The sequence below is a fragment of the Fundulus heteroclitus genome, chromosome 12 (genome assembly GCF_011125445.2).
Source record: "Fundulus heteroclitus isolate FHET01 chromosome 12, MU-UCD_Fhet_4.1, whole genome shotgun sequence".
NCBI lineage: Eukaryota > Metazoa > Chordata > Actinopteri > Cyprinodontiformes > Fundulidae > Fundulus > Fundulus heteroclitus.
The window spans coordinates 49,228,380-49,246,726 of NC_046372.1; the positions used below are offsets into that span (position 1 = coordinate 49,228,380).

At 41.9% G+C, this 18,347-nt stretch overlaps 1 long non-coding RNA gene across 1 annotated transcript; it reads left to right on the forward strand.

Moving 5' to 3' along the window:
- The first annotated feature begins 2,279 nt into the window (after positions 1-2,279).
- Positions 2,280-5,114, forward strand: LOC118565085. Its single transcript, XR_004932182.1, has 3 exons — positions 2,280-2,376; positions 4,019-4,112; positions 4,318-5,114. It is a non-coding gene; the product is annotated as an uncharacterized LOC118565085 (long non-coding RNA).
- The last annotated feature ends 13,233 nt before the right edge of the window (positions 5,115-18,347 follow it).

Sequence of the window (18,347 nt, forward strand, 5' to 3'; positions counted from 1 at the left end):
CCTCACATTTTGTTTTAAATTTAAACCAATCAGCTTTATTAAAGCACCATCTTATTAATGTAAACTCTTCTTGTCTATTTATATTATCATTAATTATTGTACTTACTGGAAAGTGATCACTCCCTAATGTAGATTCCCCATTTATATCCCATTCACATGCACTAACAAGACATTCAGATATTAATGTAATATCTAGACATGAAATTGTATTTTTATGTATATTTACTCTTGTACCTTTTCCATTATTAAGACAAACTAATGACCTTTCATCCATTAATTCTTCCACTATTTTACCATTATAATCCGTCTTCTTGCTACCCCATAGACTGTTGTGAGCATTAAAATCTCCACACCAAACTTCTCTTCTATGTATTTTCCCTATTTCCTTAAATATTTCATTATCTAGATTTTTACATGGATTATAATAATTAATGATTTTAATATTTCCATGTTTCCTTAAATTAAATATTTCTATATTCACACATTCTATTTTTTTATTTAATGAGTTTTTCTTATAAGCTATTCCTTCCTTAATTAAGGTGGCACATCCTCCACCACTACCATTACTTCTATCCTGTCTTTCTATGTTATATCCAGGAATTTTAAAATCTAAGTTTGAGTTTAACCATGTTTCTTGTATACATATTAAATTTGGTATTACTTCTAATTCATAAATATACTTTTTTAAATTCTTGTCCATTAGCTATTAAACTTCTGGCATTCCATTGAAGAATATGAATAACCACCTACAAAGCTTATATCCTAATCGTGACCATTTTCTGTTATTTCAGTGGCACTCAATATGGTATGTATCTGATCTGCTTGAATTTCTTTCATATCAAGGAACCTCCCTGCTGCTGTCACTATTGCTTTTATTTTATCACTTTTCTTCTTCATTTGGACTGTGACATTAATAATATGACATATAAATGCTACAAAGTTTTCTTTTTTCACCATCATTGTATTTTACTCTATTTTACATTTATGCAAACATGTATTATTCATATATGTTGTTGGCATTAATATTTGTCTCTGATCATTCAGTCCTTGATTTGTGTTCCGAGAAGCGTAACTTTGATCTGCTTCTCCCAGCCTCATTCCTCTTGTACTATCTTTCTTTACTCTTTTTAATGCTTCTGCGTAAGAAACTCTTTCTGTTATCTTGATTTTCTGGGCTTCTCTAGCTTCCCTTTGAACTATACATCCACCATAGGCTGCAATGTGATCACCACCACTGTTACAGCATTTGATTTTAGCGTCTTTGTCACACTTTCCAAATTCATGTGGACCTCCACATCTTGCACATCTAATTTTTCCCTTACATTCTTTTGCAATGTGTCCCCTTCTTTGACAGGTAAAACATCTGAACGGTTTCGGGATGTACTCTCTAACTTTATAGTTCATGAATCCTAGCTGTATATTTTCTGGCATGTTATTTTCAAACTGCAATATCACAGCCATAGTGTCTTTGAGTTCCCCTTCTCTTCTACTTTTAATCCTGGTGGCATTTGTTATTTTCCCTTCTATTTCATTCTTCACCTCCTCCATTGTCATTTCAAGTGGAACTCCTGAAATTACTCCTCTCAACCTTGCCATATAACCTGGTATATATGATTTAATTCTTTCTCCCATCAGAGTTTTCATTTTAATTATCTTCTGTTGTTGTGCCTCACTGATAGCTTGAATTATCACTTTTCTGTTGTTCATGATTCTAGCCGTTTTGATTTTCCCTATCTCAACCTCTATTGCTTTGGTTATCTTTATCGGATGAATATAACCCCTTTCTTGCTGAAATTCCACCACAACTTTGTATTCCACTTCTGTATTACTGTTATCTTGTTCCCGTGAACTTACTCTTTGATTTATTTTTGTCCTTTTAAAGCCTTCCGCTCCTGGCTCACTTTCCTCCGACCAACTTCTTGCCCTTTCATGTCTCTTTCTGATTGCTCTTTTCATTTTTGCTGACCTCGATATCATCCACTCCATTTCATTTCCACTATTTCCTCCTGATGTAGAAGCCATGCTACTACAGTCAATAGCTGTGTCTCAATTCAGCGGCTGCGTCCTTCGAAGGACGCATTTTAAGGCCAGTGACGTCACAACGATGCGCAGAGGCTGTCCCTTTTGGCAAAAATTCTGAGGATGCTTAAAATGCAGCCTCAGAATGCGTCCTACTTTTCCCTGAATTCTGAGGATGCACCGATACCATCCTTAGTGGCCTCGCCTGCCATAAGATTTCCCGAGGTGCTTTGCACGCTCTTTTTTTAGTAGTTGAAGGAGAAGAAGAAGAAGTAAAAAGGCTGATTTTCCGAGAGATTTTATTCATAATGGAAAGCAGCAGCAGCGCTGGCAGTAGTGCTGAGTACATCTTTAAATGTAAGTAGTTTGTTTTTATTTTTTTAACTGAACATCTATTAAAATACGTGACGGTAACGGAGCCACCGGAATTTCTAGCAGAATTTGCTAAAGCTTAGAGCTAATCTGTTGATACGAGACGTTCAGCAACATTAAAGGCATACTATGCAACATTTTTCAGTTAATTAATATGTTCCATACCGTTTTGGATGATTAAATGAGTCATTTCAGGTTGAACTAAGGTTTTCTCGGCCGCCCTGGTGGTCTGTGGGGGAAATACCGTCGGCCCGCAGTCACAGGCTCAGTAGTCTCGTGTGCATCACGAGAGTCGGTCTTGCTTTACGGCGAGAACTGCTACACGCCCGCAGTGAAAGGTGTGCTCGTTGGTAGCGCAGTGGCGATATTTGTGCAGTTATCATGGCGGAACCAGCGAGAAAACAGCGAAAGCACATGTCGGAGCAGGCAAGAAAGAGGAAAAGGGCTCTGGACAGAGAGAGGAGTCATACACAGGTGAACATAGAAGGCTGCCAGGCTGACGCGGACCTCGCGTTTCTGCTGATGCGATTGTAAGTAACATTGTATGGTTTCCCTCACGCTACCGCCTCGCCGACATTCCAAAAAAATAATAATAAAAAAATAAAACTAACTCGATATGCGCGCTGCTCCGCTCAGCCGCTCAGCGGCGCAAAGTTTGTCTCCCCCTCCGCTCAGCGGCGCAAAGTTTGTCTCCCCCCCCGCTCCGCTCAGCAGCTCATCGGCGCAAACTATGTCTCTCCCCCCCCCCCCCCCCCCCCCCGCTCCGCTCCGCTCCGCTCCGCTCAGCAGCTCATCGGCGCAAACTTTGTCTCCCCCCCCCCTCCGCTCAGCGGCGCAAAGTTTGTCTCCCCCTCCGCTCAGCGGCGCAAAGTTTGTCTCCCCCCCCCCCCCCCCCCCCCGCTCCGCAGCTCATCGGTGCAAACTATGTCTCCCCCCCCCCCCCGCTCCGCTCAGCAGCTCATCGGAGCAAAGCTTGTCTCCCCCTGCTCCGCCGGTCGTTCCAAATTCCTAGGGGAAACACTGCATTGGAATGGTTTGTCTCTCTCTCTGCATGTTCATACTTTCACTGTGTTAGTCATTGTTTGTACTGCCGTTTTTTCCACTTTTGTATTCGTTGTGTTCGCCTGTCTGCTAAGCTCAAAACAACCGCGCCTGGCTTGACGGACAAACCAGGAGAACAGCTGAGCATATTTACGACAGTGCACTTTTACTTTCGCCCTCTGGGGGGAGCCTCGCTGGAAAATCAACGCCGGTTGCATAGTATACCTTTAAAAGCCTTCATAAAAATGTCACAATTTTTGATTTTAACCTACATCTTATTGTAACTGTGCTGATAGCCGTATCCTTCACAAATCCGATCAATTTATTCTCATACAGTTTATTACAAATTATTAGAACTGTCAATGCTTAAGGCAGCTGAAGAAATAACATCAGTCCAGCTGTACTGGGTTGTCAATACTGCGAACGTTTTGTTTGAATACTCAGTAACGTATAGTTAATTTACAGTACAGTATAATAAGGTTTAAAGTATAATTCACTTGAAGAACAACACTGGCGTAATTATACAGAACAGTCATTTTGCCTGTTGACATAACAGAAATATTCTTTACATGTCATTTTGTTCTAGGGAGCAGGGAGCATACAGAGGAGTTGATAAAACTCCGTGGGCAAAATGACCACCTCTTTACCGGGGCCAAAAATACTGCTGCATATGGATGGAGGTAAAAATTGAGGCATAATTCCATATACATGTTGCATTTATATGTAAAAGTCACACAAGTTCAAAGAAGTCCTGTTCAAACACCAACGTACAAATATAATCTTTTGATCACATCAAATGATGCCCAGATGTCACTTTTTTTTAATCTTATAGTTGTGATAGTAGTGATCCTTGTGTGTTTATCTCTTCTCATTTCTCTTGTTTAGAACAATCCTGCAAAAAATGGGCCTGGAGGGTGAAGTTGAGCCACAACAGGCCAAAAAAAAGTGGGACAACTTGGAAAAAAAAAATACAAAGTATGTTCAGGTTTGGCTACATATATGTGTGTGTATATATGTGTAGGGAAATAACATATTACATGTATTATATTCAGGTTAATTTACACTTTGAGAAAGCTTGAAAAAAGTCATCTCCAAGTTAACATTCCAATTTGTCTCTTTTTCTGTAGAATTTCATGCATCCATCCAGTTCATGAAACACTCCTTTATTCTAGCTTTAAAGAAACACTACAGAAAATTGCATCTGTTGACACAAATTGTTTTTCTTTACTTTAGGAATGCAAAGATCCAGGGACAGGGCAGGGGGTCAGTGGGAAGCCTACTGCTGCCACCTGGCCTTGGTTTGTCCTCATGGATGAGGTATTAGGACAGAGGCCCTCTATTGCCCCACCTGTCCTAATTGCCTCCATCCCTGAGGACACACCAGGGCCAGGTGCTGCAGAGGCTGAGCAGCATCAGGGGGATAATGAGGAAGAGAATGACGATGAGAGGCCAGGAGAGAGGAAGGAAAGGAGGAAGAGAAGTAGGAGTGACGAGTTGGTAGATTTAATCAGTGAGGATATCAGATGGCAGAGGGAGGCAGAGCAGAGAAGAGAAAGAGAGAGTCGGGAAAGGATGGACAGATTATTTGATTTATTGGAGAGGATGGTGGACAGACGTTAATTTTTGTTAGTGTTTTTTTTTACAAGTTCAGGTTCTGTGTTGCTGTTGTTGTTAAATTAAACTATTAAATTGTTTATAAAAGTTATTGTTGTTGGTGTGTTCTTAAAGTCTTTTAACCTTTTTACATTATCTGTTTCATCACTTCTTTACAATTTAAGTAAACTTAGAACAACTTCTCAGTGACATCAATTTATTTTTAGAGAAGCAATTATTTACAATATCAAAAACATTTTAACTATTTACATTAGATTTTAAAATTAACTACTACAACTATTTACAGACAATATATAATACATATTAATAAAGAACATATATATATATATATATATATATATATATATATATATATATATATACAATTTTGACTGAGCAGGAGTCCCTGGTGGTGCTGCTGGACTGGATGGGATGCCACACAGATGACTTTGGAGTCTTCTGACTGTGAGTGGGACATCATCTGGGGGGTGGGGGGTGCCTCTCTCCACTGTTCACCACATCGTCCATCAGGGTTTACAGGGTTGACCCAATCGACGGCTGCCATGTTCCTAAAAATGTTTAAGAAGACGCAGAAAATGACTTTACTACAACTGTTTTCATAACCCTAACATGAGAAAAGCTAAAAAGTGATTATACTTGCCATCTAAATGTAATCGTGGTCGGGTAGAACCTCCTCCAGGGCAGACACCCCGGCAGACAGCTAGTCCCGCCAGGGAGCACCACTGACTGCCTCCAACACGTTCTCCCCCTCTTCATCCTCTGGCATGTCGTCCTGCACTTCATCATCTGGGGCAATGATGTCACTGGCTCCCAGGCAGATGTTGTGCATTTAAGTTGATGCAGCAGTACATCGGCCTTGTCTGGATAGAGACATGAAGATTAAGAACAACAGGATTAGATGATAGCAATTTCATTTTAGCTGATATAATTCTAGTGATTGTTAACCTCTTAACGCCTGGTGTTGCTAATTTGTGACCAAACAATTCTGGCCTTTACTTATTTTACTTTATCTAGATCCACTATTTTCCTTTTTTTTTTACGTTTTTATATTTAGATTTATTTTTCCTGTATTATTTTTTCATTATATAATTACAATTAAAATCAGGCAGTAAGGGGATAACAATTTAGAAAAATAATGATTTATTTCTCAATATTAGTCTCAACACAACATTAGTGATAGTGAAAGTAGTGATTTAAGTCAGTTATTCACAGGGTTTGTACACATTTAACTATTCAATTCAAACTACTAAAGTTAAAAACATAAGCCTATATCAAGTCTTACAGATAAATATAACATTTTATATTTAAACATATTCATCAATCTGCTGACAAGCGTTTGTTTAATAACTGGTATATAGGGCTTGGGCGTCATGACGTATTACTTTGTGTGGCCGCCATATTGAATGCCCCGCTGCCGCTACTCAGACTACTGCCTATGACTACCGCGTACTGTACTCCCTCTCTCAGTCGTGTTTTAATTTGATTAATTTTACCTTAACTTGATTTCAACCATGGTAAACCGTTGCTGTGTTGTGGGCTGTAACAGCGCAACACATGATCGCCATGGGAAAAACATAGAAAATGGGTTAACTTTCCACCGCTTTCCTGCCTGGAGGCGCAACCACGGAGAACAAGTGTCAGAGATAACAAAGAGTCGTCGGCTCGCTTTGATCGCGGCTTTAAGACTACCGAACATAACTTTCCACAGTATCCCGATGTCAATGAGAGTGTGTTCCCTCCATTTTCATTCTGGTAAGTTAAAGATGCACGGTTTTATTTTATAGCCTACATCGTTTCTTTCCTTCAGCCATGACACCACATACATGCACATAAATACTAAAACGGCAGCGGGAAAAGGCTCAAATACGTGAGAAACCTGGAGGGTTTAGGGAGGTTTGGCAGTTAACGTTACTAACTACACCTTTGAAACACATAGCAGCTAGTTAAAAGTACATTACATGCGTGAGTGGTTGTTAGCACTGACGGTTAGCAGGTGCCAGAGCCCGTCTGAGTACAGCTTACCTTTGTACGAATTACTGTGTTCCCACTGTTTGCTGGCTTTATGATCTGCCGCTCCTGAGCCCATCCATTCGTGAACTGCACATGAGACTCCAAGGACTTGTAGCTTTGGAACTTTTATGAAGTATAGGCGCTCACACCACAAACAAGGCAGCCGAAGACGTCCGATATGCAAAACAGTGGCAACAAGTGGTCGTCGGCGCTCCATAATAATGCTGATTTTGTCAACATACCTGTCCCTGGCTTCTCTATTTAATGTGTCCCGGTAAATTTCAGATCCTTTTCGGGATTTTAACATATTTTTTCTATCTATTCTTTCTCAACTCTACTTCTACGTCTCTTCGTTCAACAACGTTATGTCAGAGGTATTTTAACGTTGCGTTGCCATCAACATGGCCGCCACGTCCCACAATGCAACGCGGATCCCAAGCCCTATTATGATCATTAGCAGGCCCCTGTGGGTAAAAATAATAGCAGGTAAATGTTACCTCTCCACTGCGCTCCCCCAGCCTGAGAAAAATTTGTCGCCGGTTCTGCTGCCACCAAAGCCGGCTAAACCGACTCTCCTCCACCAATAACAAGTAAATAATAATTTAAAAAAAATTCAATATCCATTTTTTTTGTGTCGTTTATGGGCGCTGGTGCTGTTTTTCCCCGGGCTTGGGGTAGACGTGATGACGTCGTGTCGCAACCAGGAAGTGCTCCAAAGGCTAGACCGTCCCATTTACCAACGGTTAAGGATCCTCCGGAGCATCCTCCGATGGCTGGGTCCTCCTAAGGCTGTGTAGGCTGGGTCCTTCCAGGAAGTGCTCCAAAGGCTAGACCGTCCCATTTACCAACGGTTAAGGATCCTCCGGAGCATCCTCCGATGGCTGGGTCCTCCTAAGGCTGTGTAGGCTGGGTCCTTCGAAGGACGCAGCCGCCGAATTGAGACACAGCTATAGGCGTCTCCATAGACATATATAAAGATATTGGCCGTTTCTCAATTCACGAGAACGTGAGTACGGACTCGCGTTCTCGTCAAGTCTGTTCTCGGTAAGAACACAGGAAGATCGGACTTGACGAGAACGCGAGCACGCAGCACGTATTGTGTATTGGAACAGAAGCGTACTCGTGACGTCATCACACCCGCAGCTCTTGAGCATTTCTTTAACGTTCAAAACTATTTATACACTACGCCATCATATCTTATTGAAAACGTTTTTTTTTTTATTAATTTCTAAAAAGTCTAATAAATTATCTAAAAAAAATTACAGAACTGTGGGTATAAAGCCAGCAATAGCGGGAATTTCTGGGGAGTTGTTGTAGTTGCAGAGGAGATTGAATCTTCTTTAAAAATCAGCACTTTGTAGAAGCAAAATGAGCGATACGAGCAATATTGCTGTTGCTTCAGTCGTTGGTCAGCTTTACCAGCAGGCTGAAGAGGAGGTGATGCAGTTGAGGAGGCAAATCCGAGCAAGGAGAAGATTGATGCAGCAGGGGAGGCTCAGAAGGCAGGCTTTGCTCACCCATCTATTGCCAACTGGTAGGCATTTTAAGATTGACAGCCTATTTCCTACTTTTATCTTTAAAAAAACATTGAGGATGGTATTAAAAACGTGATCAGGTTGAAATTGTGACTATTTTTCTATAAATAATTAAAATGAAGACCCAATTTTAACATTAGAAGCAGTATGACAATAGAGTTAAGCTACTTTATTGCACCTACTGACTTCACAGCATTGATCATTAAAAAAAGGGAAAAAACATATTTTTATGTCTGTCCACCTTTACAGTGATTAATCTATAAATTATGTGCAGTTAGTTCAGTTCATTTTTTCAGTGAAATGGTAAAAATACCAGAGAAGGGAAGCCATTTGTTACATTTACTATACTTGACTAGTTTTACAACACTATACATTTTACCTTTTCTTTCTTGAGAACTATAATAATCTACATGTTAAGCAGTTATAGTTTTATGGTGTGAAAAGGTGAGAATTGAAAAAAACAATGATGGTAACATTTGGCATTTTTTATTTACAGGAAGAAACAGAAAGGATAAACACTTCTGTGCCAATCCTCCAAATATTTTTTAATGAAGGGGACCTGAAGGCTAAACAGGGCCACCATCGTCCTCCTCCTTCAGCTGCTGCCCATCCATCCAGGCCCATGGATGGCCACAGGAGATAGAGGTGCTGGTGATCCTCTGCTGGCTGGCCCGCAGTGAAAACAGCTTGCCACTAAGATCTCTTACCTTCTTGTCCTTAAATAGAGCCAGCAATGACACACAATTGATACATAGATTATATAAATTGGATAAAAGATTAAGACATATCAGCATATTACCTAAATTACAAGTTATTTTATATTTGGTACAGGTCTAGTGGAGGCAGGCTACAACAGACACCATGCCAAGGCTGATAAACATCATTGAGCGTGCCTTTGGTGGTCTGAAGACACGGTGGCGTTCCATCTTCTTTAGGGTGCTGGAGGTCTGCCTGACGTTTGCCCCAAAAGTAATCGCCGCCTGCTGCATCATCCACAATATTAGTATAGAGGCAGGGGACCAGCTAGACGTGGAGGACGAGGAGGTGGACCCAGAGGAGGACGAGGAGGTTGACCCAGAGGAGGATGACCATCCAGCGGCTGAAGACAGGGAGCGGCTCCAGCTGGCTGCATGTTTAAGTGAACATGACTACACCTGACCTAATGTAGGTCAGTTGGAGTCATGTTCACATGCTGCTTCGTTTCATTTTTTCACCACCTGTGAAAATACATTAAATAATCGTTAAATAATTTCCATTCCAACTATTTTTTCATTGTAAGTTTATAGGCATTGTCTATTTGTATGAGATCTTAATAGGAGTTATTTCTTTGTTTTAAACCGTGTTAGTAACTGTTAATAATTTGTTGAATATATTACACCTTTATTCTTTTCCAAAGATTAAACATTTGTATACAATAAATGTCTGTTTTTTCATATACTATTATTACTATTATTTTCTTTCCCTCTTTCTCCTCTCAATTATCTGTGTCCTGACTCAGAATAAACTCACTTAGATAGGAAAACATTTGTAGATTTTATTTATTTATTTTATATGCTGCTGTCCTCCTTGGCAGACATATACAATTTATTCCAGCAAGTATTGAGTTAATAAAGCAACACACATCAGTCAGATAAACACAAAACAAATAAATCATAACCAGCGGTACTACGCACACTACTTTTTTTAAATTACGCACTAACTCTGTAAACAGGCCACATAGGGAAGCTTAAAAGTATAATGTTCTCGCCTCAAACGATCTTAAAACGTACTTTTGAACAACAGCAGCAGAAAAGGGAATTTTTAACTTACCGCTGTGAGCTCTGTTTGCGCTGTCTCGAATCAAGCTGCGGCCGTGGTGCATTCTGGGCAAGCGGTCAGTCTGAAGAACGCACAAGTCTGCTCTGATGCATGCTCGATAAAGAGGGCGGGCGAGAACAACATCCGGGGAATTCGGCGCATTCTCGATTTGGCGTTCTCGGCATTGGAACAGTGCTCGGGCTGAGGCTGATGACGTGTCACGAGCACACGAGAACGCTCAAAAACGCATATTGAGAAACGGCCTTTTTTTTTTACTTTTAACAAAACTTTAATTACAAAAGGCCAAACAATTAAACAATTGAGTTAAAAACAAGTGTCATTTACATAAAATTCTTAAATAAGGAGCTTGTTAAATTGAAGTTCTCTTCTTTCAGACACTTCACACAAAATCTTTTTAAAACCCCACAACTGCATAAAATCCTCCATGTTCTGCGTGGCTCTGTGGAAGTGAAACTCCAGCCTAATCCTGGCTTTAACGTTGCACTTCCACAGAGCCACAGCATCAAGGTGAGGTCCTCCCTGCAGTCTGTCTCTACGGGACAAATAAATAGCCATCTTTGCCTCACTGATTAAAAAATTTAAAAGTCTGGCCTTTGCCTTATTACTTTTATTTTGGCACACTCCTCCAATAAATAAAGAAGTAGTAAAAACTGTGCCAAAAAGACTAAAAACATTTGTTAAAAGGCTAAAAATGGTCTTTAGTCTGTTACAGTCCATAAAAACATGAAAAACGTTCTCAGACAGACTGCAAAAAGGACACTCATTTAAAACAGCCCGATTAATAACGGATAAAAAAGAGTTTGTGGCGATGGCACCGTGTAAAATCCTCCATTGGAGATCACCAGTTCTCTTTTTAATTGGAGGCTTATATAAAGTCCTCCACTGGGGTGCTCTACCAGCAAGTCTATCAGTCCATACACAGGCTGCGCGGTTCTCGAAGTGTCTTCGATTTATCACTTTGGAGCAGACTCTATAAACAGTTTTCTGGTCCATAGTGGATAAAACCATCTTCTGTGGGTCCAGGCTGGAGAGCAGAGGTCCACTTCTCTCCAGGAACCCAGGATCCAGGATCAGGCCAGGCAAGGAGTCCATCGGGACTGGCTGGCTCTGTCCCTCACAGTAAGCACGGAGGAGGCTCCTCTCCTTGGCCGACATCTTTCCCCTCAGGAGGTCCAGGAAGCGCCGCACCAGCCGGCAGACCGTACCCCCATCACGGAACCCATGGCCTCGACGTTGGAGAGGGACGGTCCTGCAGTCTCCACCAGCTGTTTCACGGTTGTTATCTTTGACCGGCGCAGCGCCTCCGACAGCCCTGGTCCAGCGCCGTCACACACGTCCAGCCTGGACCCACAGATTAAAGGCTCCTGTAAAAGCCAGTGCAGAGAGTTAGTCGTTTGGGATGGCTTTAATTTAAACAGGGTACATGATTTAAAAACACCCTGATAAAACCTTGGCAATCCCCTTAACTTTAAAAGATTTAAATCAGTCAAAAACAGAGCCGCATCCAGCCCCAGGTTATTTACACCTCTAAAAATGCAGCTGGCCACGCCCCTCCACACTAAGTCAGAGGGCCCTGCCAGGTATTTCTGAACAAAACGTAATCTAAAAGCCACTGTTCTCCCGGCTAGGTGGACAAGGCCCTGGCCCCCCTCTTCTCTGGGTAAAAACAACACAAACTGTGGCACCCAATGAAAACCGTTCCAAAAAAAGTTGACCATTTTTGCTTGTATGTTGGCCAACAAACCAGACGGTGGGTCTAAACAGGAAAGTTTGTGCCACAGCTTAGATGCTACAAGGTTATTTAAAACCAAAACCCTTCCCCTGTATGACATGTGGGAGTGTAGCCATCTCCACTTTTCTAGTTTACATTCTATTTTCTGTTCCATGTTTTCCCAGTTCTTTTTTTCAGTGTTTTCATTGCCTAAAAACAGACCGAGATATTTAAAACCATCTTTTTTCCATAAAAGTCCCTGAGGGAGAACCGGGAGCCCTTGACGCTATTCGCCCACTGCCTCTCCATAGTTTTCCACAGGAAGCCGTGTCCGGCGCGATCAAACGCCTTTTCTTGATCTAATGCGATCAAGCCCGTTCTTAAACCCAATGAACCGGAGACCTCCAAAACATCCCGAATTAGGTAGACGTTATCTACCATGGACCTGCCGGGGACGCAGTAGGTCTGGTCCCGGTGGATGACCTGCTCCATAGCTTCTCTCAGCCGCGTTGCAGAGGCTTTGGAGAGGATCTTGTAGTTGGTGCAGAGGAGAGACACAGGGCGCCAGTTCTTAATGTCTTGCAGGTTCCCTTTCTTGGGCAGGAGGGTGATGACTGCCCTGCGGCACGAAAGCGGGAGTGAACCAGTGGCCAAATTCTCATTATAGACCTCCAGTAGGTCTTCCGCCAGGATGTCCCAGTAGGCTTTGAAAAACTCTACTGTAAGACCATCGATGCCTGGGGCCTTCTGGCCCTGCATATTCAGGAGGGCTGTGTGGAGCTCATGTACCCCCAGGGGGCGCTACAGCTGTACGTTGGTCTCCTCAGAGACCTGGGGCAACCCACCACAGAACTCCCCAAACAGCTCCTCGTTCTCCTTATACTCACTCTCAAACAGAGAGGAGTAAAACTCAACAGCCCTCCTCCTGATCTGGCCCGGTTCACTCACCTGCTGCCCTGTGTCAGATAGTAAGGAATGGATCACCTTCCTCTGCCCGCGTTTCCTCTCCAAGCTGAAGAAGAAGCTAGAGGGAGCATCCATCTCTGTGATGTTCTGAACCTGAGACCTGACCAACACGCCTTGGACTTTAGACTCCAGCAGGTTGGCTAAAATTAGCCTTTTGGATTTCAGAGCTTCAATATGCTCTCGATTTCCTGTGGACTCACTTAAATGTTCCACTATATTCATCTCCAGATCTCTGATAGATCTGGTGACGTCACGAGTGACATTAAGAGTATGCTGTTGACAAAGTTGCTTGATCTGAACTTTTCCATGGTCCCACCACTGCCTTAGACAAGTAAAATCACCCTTTCTTTGTCTAAAAACAGTCCAAAAATAACTTAAAGCGTCTCTAAAACTACGATCGTAAGTTAAAACCAGATTAAAATGCCAGTAGGCGTTTTTAGGTAAAATGTTTGTGATAAAAACATTCCCTAAAAGCAAAGAGTGGTCTGTAAAAGCTACTGGTAAAATCTGACATGTTTTAAACACATTAAAATGATGTTTAAAACAATAAAAACAATCAATACGTGCTAAAGAGAGGCGGTTTTCTTTACTGTGGGACCAAGTGTACTGTCTGGAGCCTGTGTGCATCCTCCTCCATACGTCCGCCAGGCCGTGAGACGAGACCAGCTGCCGCATGACTTGCTGGGAAGCTTGGTGAGGCTCTTTGTGATTTCTGTCTAACAATTCGTTTTCTGTACAATTAAAATCCCCACCTAAAAAAACATAATCATCAGACCCACAATCTCCCAACCTCTCCCCAATTTTCTCTAAAAAACGCTTCCTTTCTGCACCGACGTTAGGAGCATAAATATTGATAAAAACCACGTTAAAATGGTCAAACTGAGCTTTTACTAAAAGACACCTTCCCTGGACGATACTTTCAACATTAAAAGAGTGAAAAGAGGAGGCCCACCCCAGAACTCCCTTCTATTCCTTGCACCAGTCTGCTTCATTGCTAATATCACTGTGCGTCTCTTGTAAAAATAAAACAGTAATTAAAGCCGCAAGCGGCGATGAGCGGCCCTCGCAGCCAAGCACCGCTGGGGTACGCGCACCGCCTGCCGCCAGCCACCGCAGAAAATGTCACGCATTTTACGCGCACGTCCACCGGGCAATTCACACGAACCCGTTCGGCAGTGAAATCAGGTGCAGATCGGTTGATGCAGCAAGGAGATACAGCCGTTGAATAATGATATTGCATTTGGCCACCGGGCCGGACCAAATCGTTTGGCGGGCCGTACGTTTGACACCCCTGGTTTAAACATTACTTTACTGGTTGAAATGCAGTTCAAAGTCTTCAGCTGATCCAAAATGCTGCAGCAAGAGTTATGGAGATAGTTTCCTGCCAAAAGGTTGTAAACAGAAAAGGTGTTGCACACAAATAAAACTTGTTTTGCACACAAAAAGATGTGTTTCACACAAAAGAAATTGTTTTGCAAACTGTCCGCCAACCTTGCACTCAAAATATCATTTATAAGTTTTCCTCCAGTACAAAATGGTCTCTGCACACACAAAACAGCCTCTGCTCGACTAAGAAACAATCCCACCCACGCTGCGGTAAATTTGTGCCAAAAGTCACGTGATGCATTAAGAGTTGTTGTTCAGACTTCCCGACATTGAGAAGAATTCAGTTATCTCTAAACTATTGGGCTAATTTACTAAATGATTGCATTATTAGGTGCTATAGAATGGATTGAGGAGGTGAGACCATTAAGAGCTGTCATATGTTCAGATTCAAGTTCATCATTGATCAGTTTAAAAAGAAATCATTCAGAAAGCCGTCCAGATATCTTATTAGTAATTCAACAAATATTATATCATATTCAGATGATGGGGTTATCAGCTGTGTTTCTTTGGGTTCCTGCACATATAGGAGTGAAAGGTAATTAAATGGCTGATAAGAAAGCTAAAGAGTCGATAAATAAAAGTAAGAGTGATTAAGAATAGACATGGGTAAATCAGAGGTTCAAAGTATTATGCTGCCATCTTGTGGTCAAAAATAATACCCGTTTTTATGACAAAATGACATCTTTGATGAAAATTAATTGACTTTCTTTAGGGTTTACACAATTGGTCCAAGAGACTTTTTTGTAGGGACTGAGAAGTTACATCTGCTTACCGAGTTTCATAATTCTCAGACAAAGCATGGCTTGGGGCTTACTGATTTAATGCGTTTTTAATGGTTTTCCACAAACCTGATTTTTGCAATGCGACAGCTCAGGCAAATATGCATATTTCATAAAACCTTTGATAGCTTTTAACCCTCAAGGTCTCATCTCCACGCTGAAAAAATTTGAAAGTGATAACTTAAAATGCCTAGGACTAGTTCGTTAAAGTTCGAGGCAAAAACCGTCAATATTTTACCCTTTGACCCAAAATGGCAGGCTTCCTGTGGGTTTTAGAGCATACCCACAATAGACTTTTTTTCATAACTTTAAAAAAGCTACCTAGGTAAAAAATTTCAGCTTTCTACGTGTTACGGTTTGGCCCAACTCACTCTAGTTGGCGCTGTTGAGCGGGTTTGCCACGCCCGCTTTCAATTACACTAAAATCATGCGATTTCTCACGGGGGACAATTTTGGGCAAAGTTTGGTGAGTTTTCATGCATGTTTAGGCCTCCAAAAAGCCGTTTCAAAAGTCCCAAGAATAAATAATAATAATAATAATAATAATAATAATAATAATAATAATAATAATAATAATAAAATCTGCAGTTACAATAGGCCTTCGCAGCGCTTAGCTGCTCGGGCCTAATAAAATCTGCAGTTACAATAGGCCTTCGCAGCGCTTAGCTGCTCGGGCCTAATTAGGCCCGAGCAGCGAAGCGCTGCGAAGGCCTATTGTATCTGTAGTGTTAATTAGGCCCGAGCAGCGAAGCGCTGCGAAGGCCTATTGTTTCTGTGTTGTTTCTTCTTATTATTAGGCCCGAGCAGCTAAGCGCTGCGAAGGCCTATTGTATCTGTGTTGTTTCTTATTATTATTATTCTGCCCCCCTAAATAAAGAGGGGCCTTTTTGGGGGCCTTACCATTTTCAAAAACTCACCAAACTTGGCGGATGCAAGAATACTGTTTAAAAATTTTGGATTTTAAGGTCGTCACAAAAATCAAAAGAAAAATGCCTCAACGGCGCCACCTAGAAATTTTCAAAGGACCCTTTGCTATTCACTTACTTCATCGTAGAGTAATGAAATTTTGTACAGTTGTAGATCTAAGCAAGACGCTCAGAATTTACAATTAACGTCATAGTGCAAATATCACAGGAAGTCGGCCATTTTAGATTGAAAGTCGTAATTTGACCTCATTTTTGACGTTTACAGCATTGGTATTTGATCGAACTCGTCCTAGGGATTTCGAGCGAGCGGCTTAAAACTCCGTCAGTCTGATCATAAGGCATGGCCAATTAAAAGTTATCAAAACGGTGAGTTTTTGAGCATTTTGAAGGGGCGTTAGCAGGGGTCAAAGTTCACCTACTCGCCACAAAACATAAAACTGTTATATCTCCCACACAGAAACACACAGAGGCACCAAACTTTCTGTGATTGTTTATCATCGGGTCTTCTACAATATCCAATGGTCAAATGATGACATCACTTAGGCCACGCCCCCTGACAACAGGAAAAACTGTTATATCTCCTACACAGAAACACACAGAGGCACCAAACTTTCTGTGATTGATCATCATCGGGTCTTCTACAATATCCAATGGTCAAATGATGACGTCACTTAGGCCACGCCCCCTGACAACAGGAAAAACTGCTATATCTCCTACACAGAAACACACAGAGGCACCAAACTTTCTGTGATTGATCATCATCAGGTCTTCTACAATATCCAATGGTCAAATGATGACATCACTTAGGCCATGCCCCCTGAAAACAGGAAAAACTGTTATATCTCCTACACAGAAACACACAGAGGCACCAAACTTTCTGTGATTGATCATCATCGGGTCTTCTACAATATCCAATGGTCAAATGATGACATCACTTAGGCCACGCCCCCTGACAACAGGAAAAACTGCTATATCTCCTACACAGAAACACACAGAGGCACCAAACTTTCTGATTGATCATCATCGGGTCTTCTACAATATCCAATGGTCAAATGATGACATCACTTAGACCACGCCCCCTGACAACAGGAAGTGTCATGTTTTATTGTTAGCAGTCGCTATGTTACCCCTCTGAGCTAATCAACATGAACGAGATCCTGGCGGGCGGCCAGCGGTGCGCAAATCCCAGCGGTGGCCAAGGCCGGAGCGGCGCTTGGCTGCGAGGGCCGCTCGATGCCGCTTGCGGCTTTAATTATTATTTTTTTTATTCTGCCCCCCTAAAGAGGGGCCTTTTTGGGGGCTTTATCATACTCAAAAACTCACCAAACTTGGCGGATGCATGAAGACTGTTTAAAAATTTTGTATTTTAAGGTCCTCATAAAAATCAAAAGAAAAATGCCTCAACGGCGCCACCTAGCAATTTTCAAAGGACCCTTTGCTATTCACTTACTTCATCGTAGAGACATGAGATTTGGACATGAGATTTGGTACAGTTGTAGAGCTCACCAAGACGCTCAGAATTTACAATTAATGTCATAGTGCAAATATCACAGGAAGTCGGCCATTTTAGATTGAAGGTCTGATTTTGACCCGATTTTTGACGTTTACAGCATTGGTATTTGATCGAACTCCTGCTAGGGATTTTGAGCGAGGGGCTTGAAACTCGGTCAGTCTGATCATAAGGCATGGCCAATTAAAAGTTATCAAAACGGTGAGTTTTTGAGCATGCTGAAGGGGCGTTGGCAGGGGTCAAAGTTCACCTACTCGCCATGAAACACAAAACTGTTATATTTCATACACAAAAACTCACAGAGCCACCAAACTTTCAGTAGTTGATCACCACTAGGTCTTCTTTAATATCCAGTGATCAAATGATGACATTGCTTAGGCCACGCCCCCTGACAACAGGAAGTGTCATGTTTTGTTGTGAGCGGTCGCTATGTTACCCCTCTGAGCTAATCAACATGAAACTGTGTCAAGAGACAGAAGACATATTGGTGTGTTGTGGATTCCAGCCCCAAGTGGATTCCATGGAGCAGAGCGGCGTGGTGGCGTGGGGAAGTCACATCAAACCATATATTTTTAATCTTTTGACAGCATTATTTGCTCAAACCTGTCCACCAGGTGGCAGCAAGAGACCACAAATAAACCACAAACCAAGTTGCCTTGT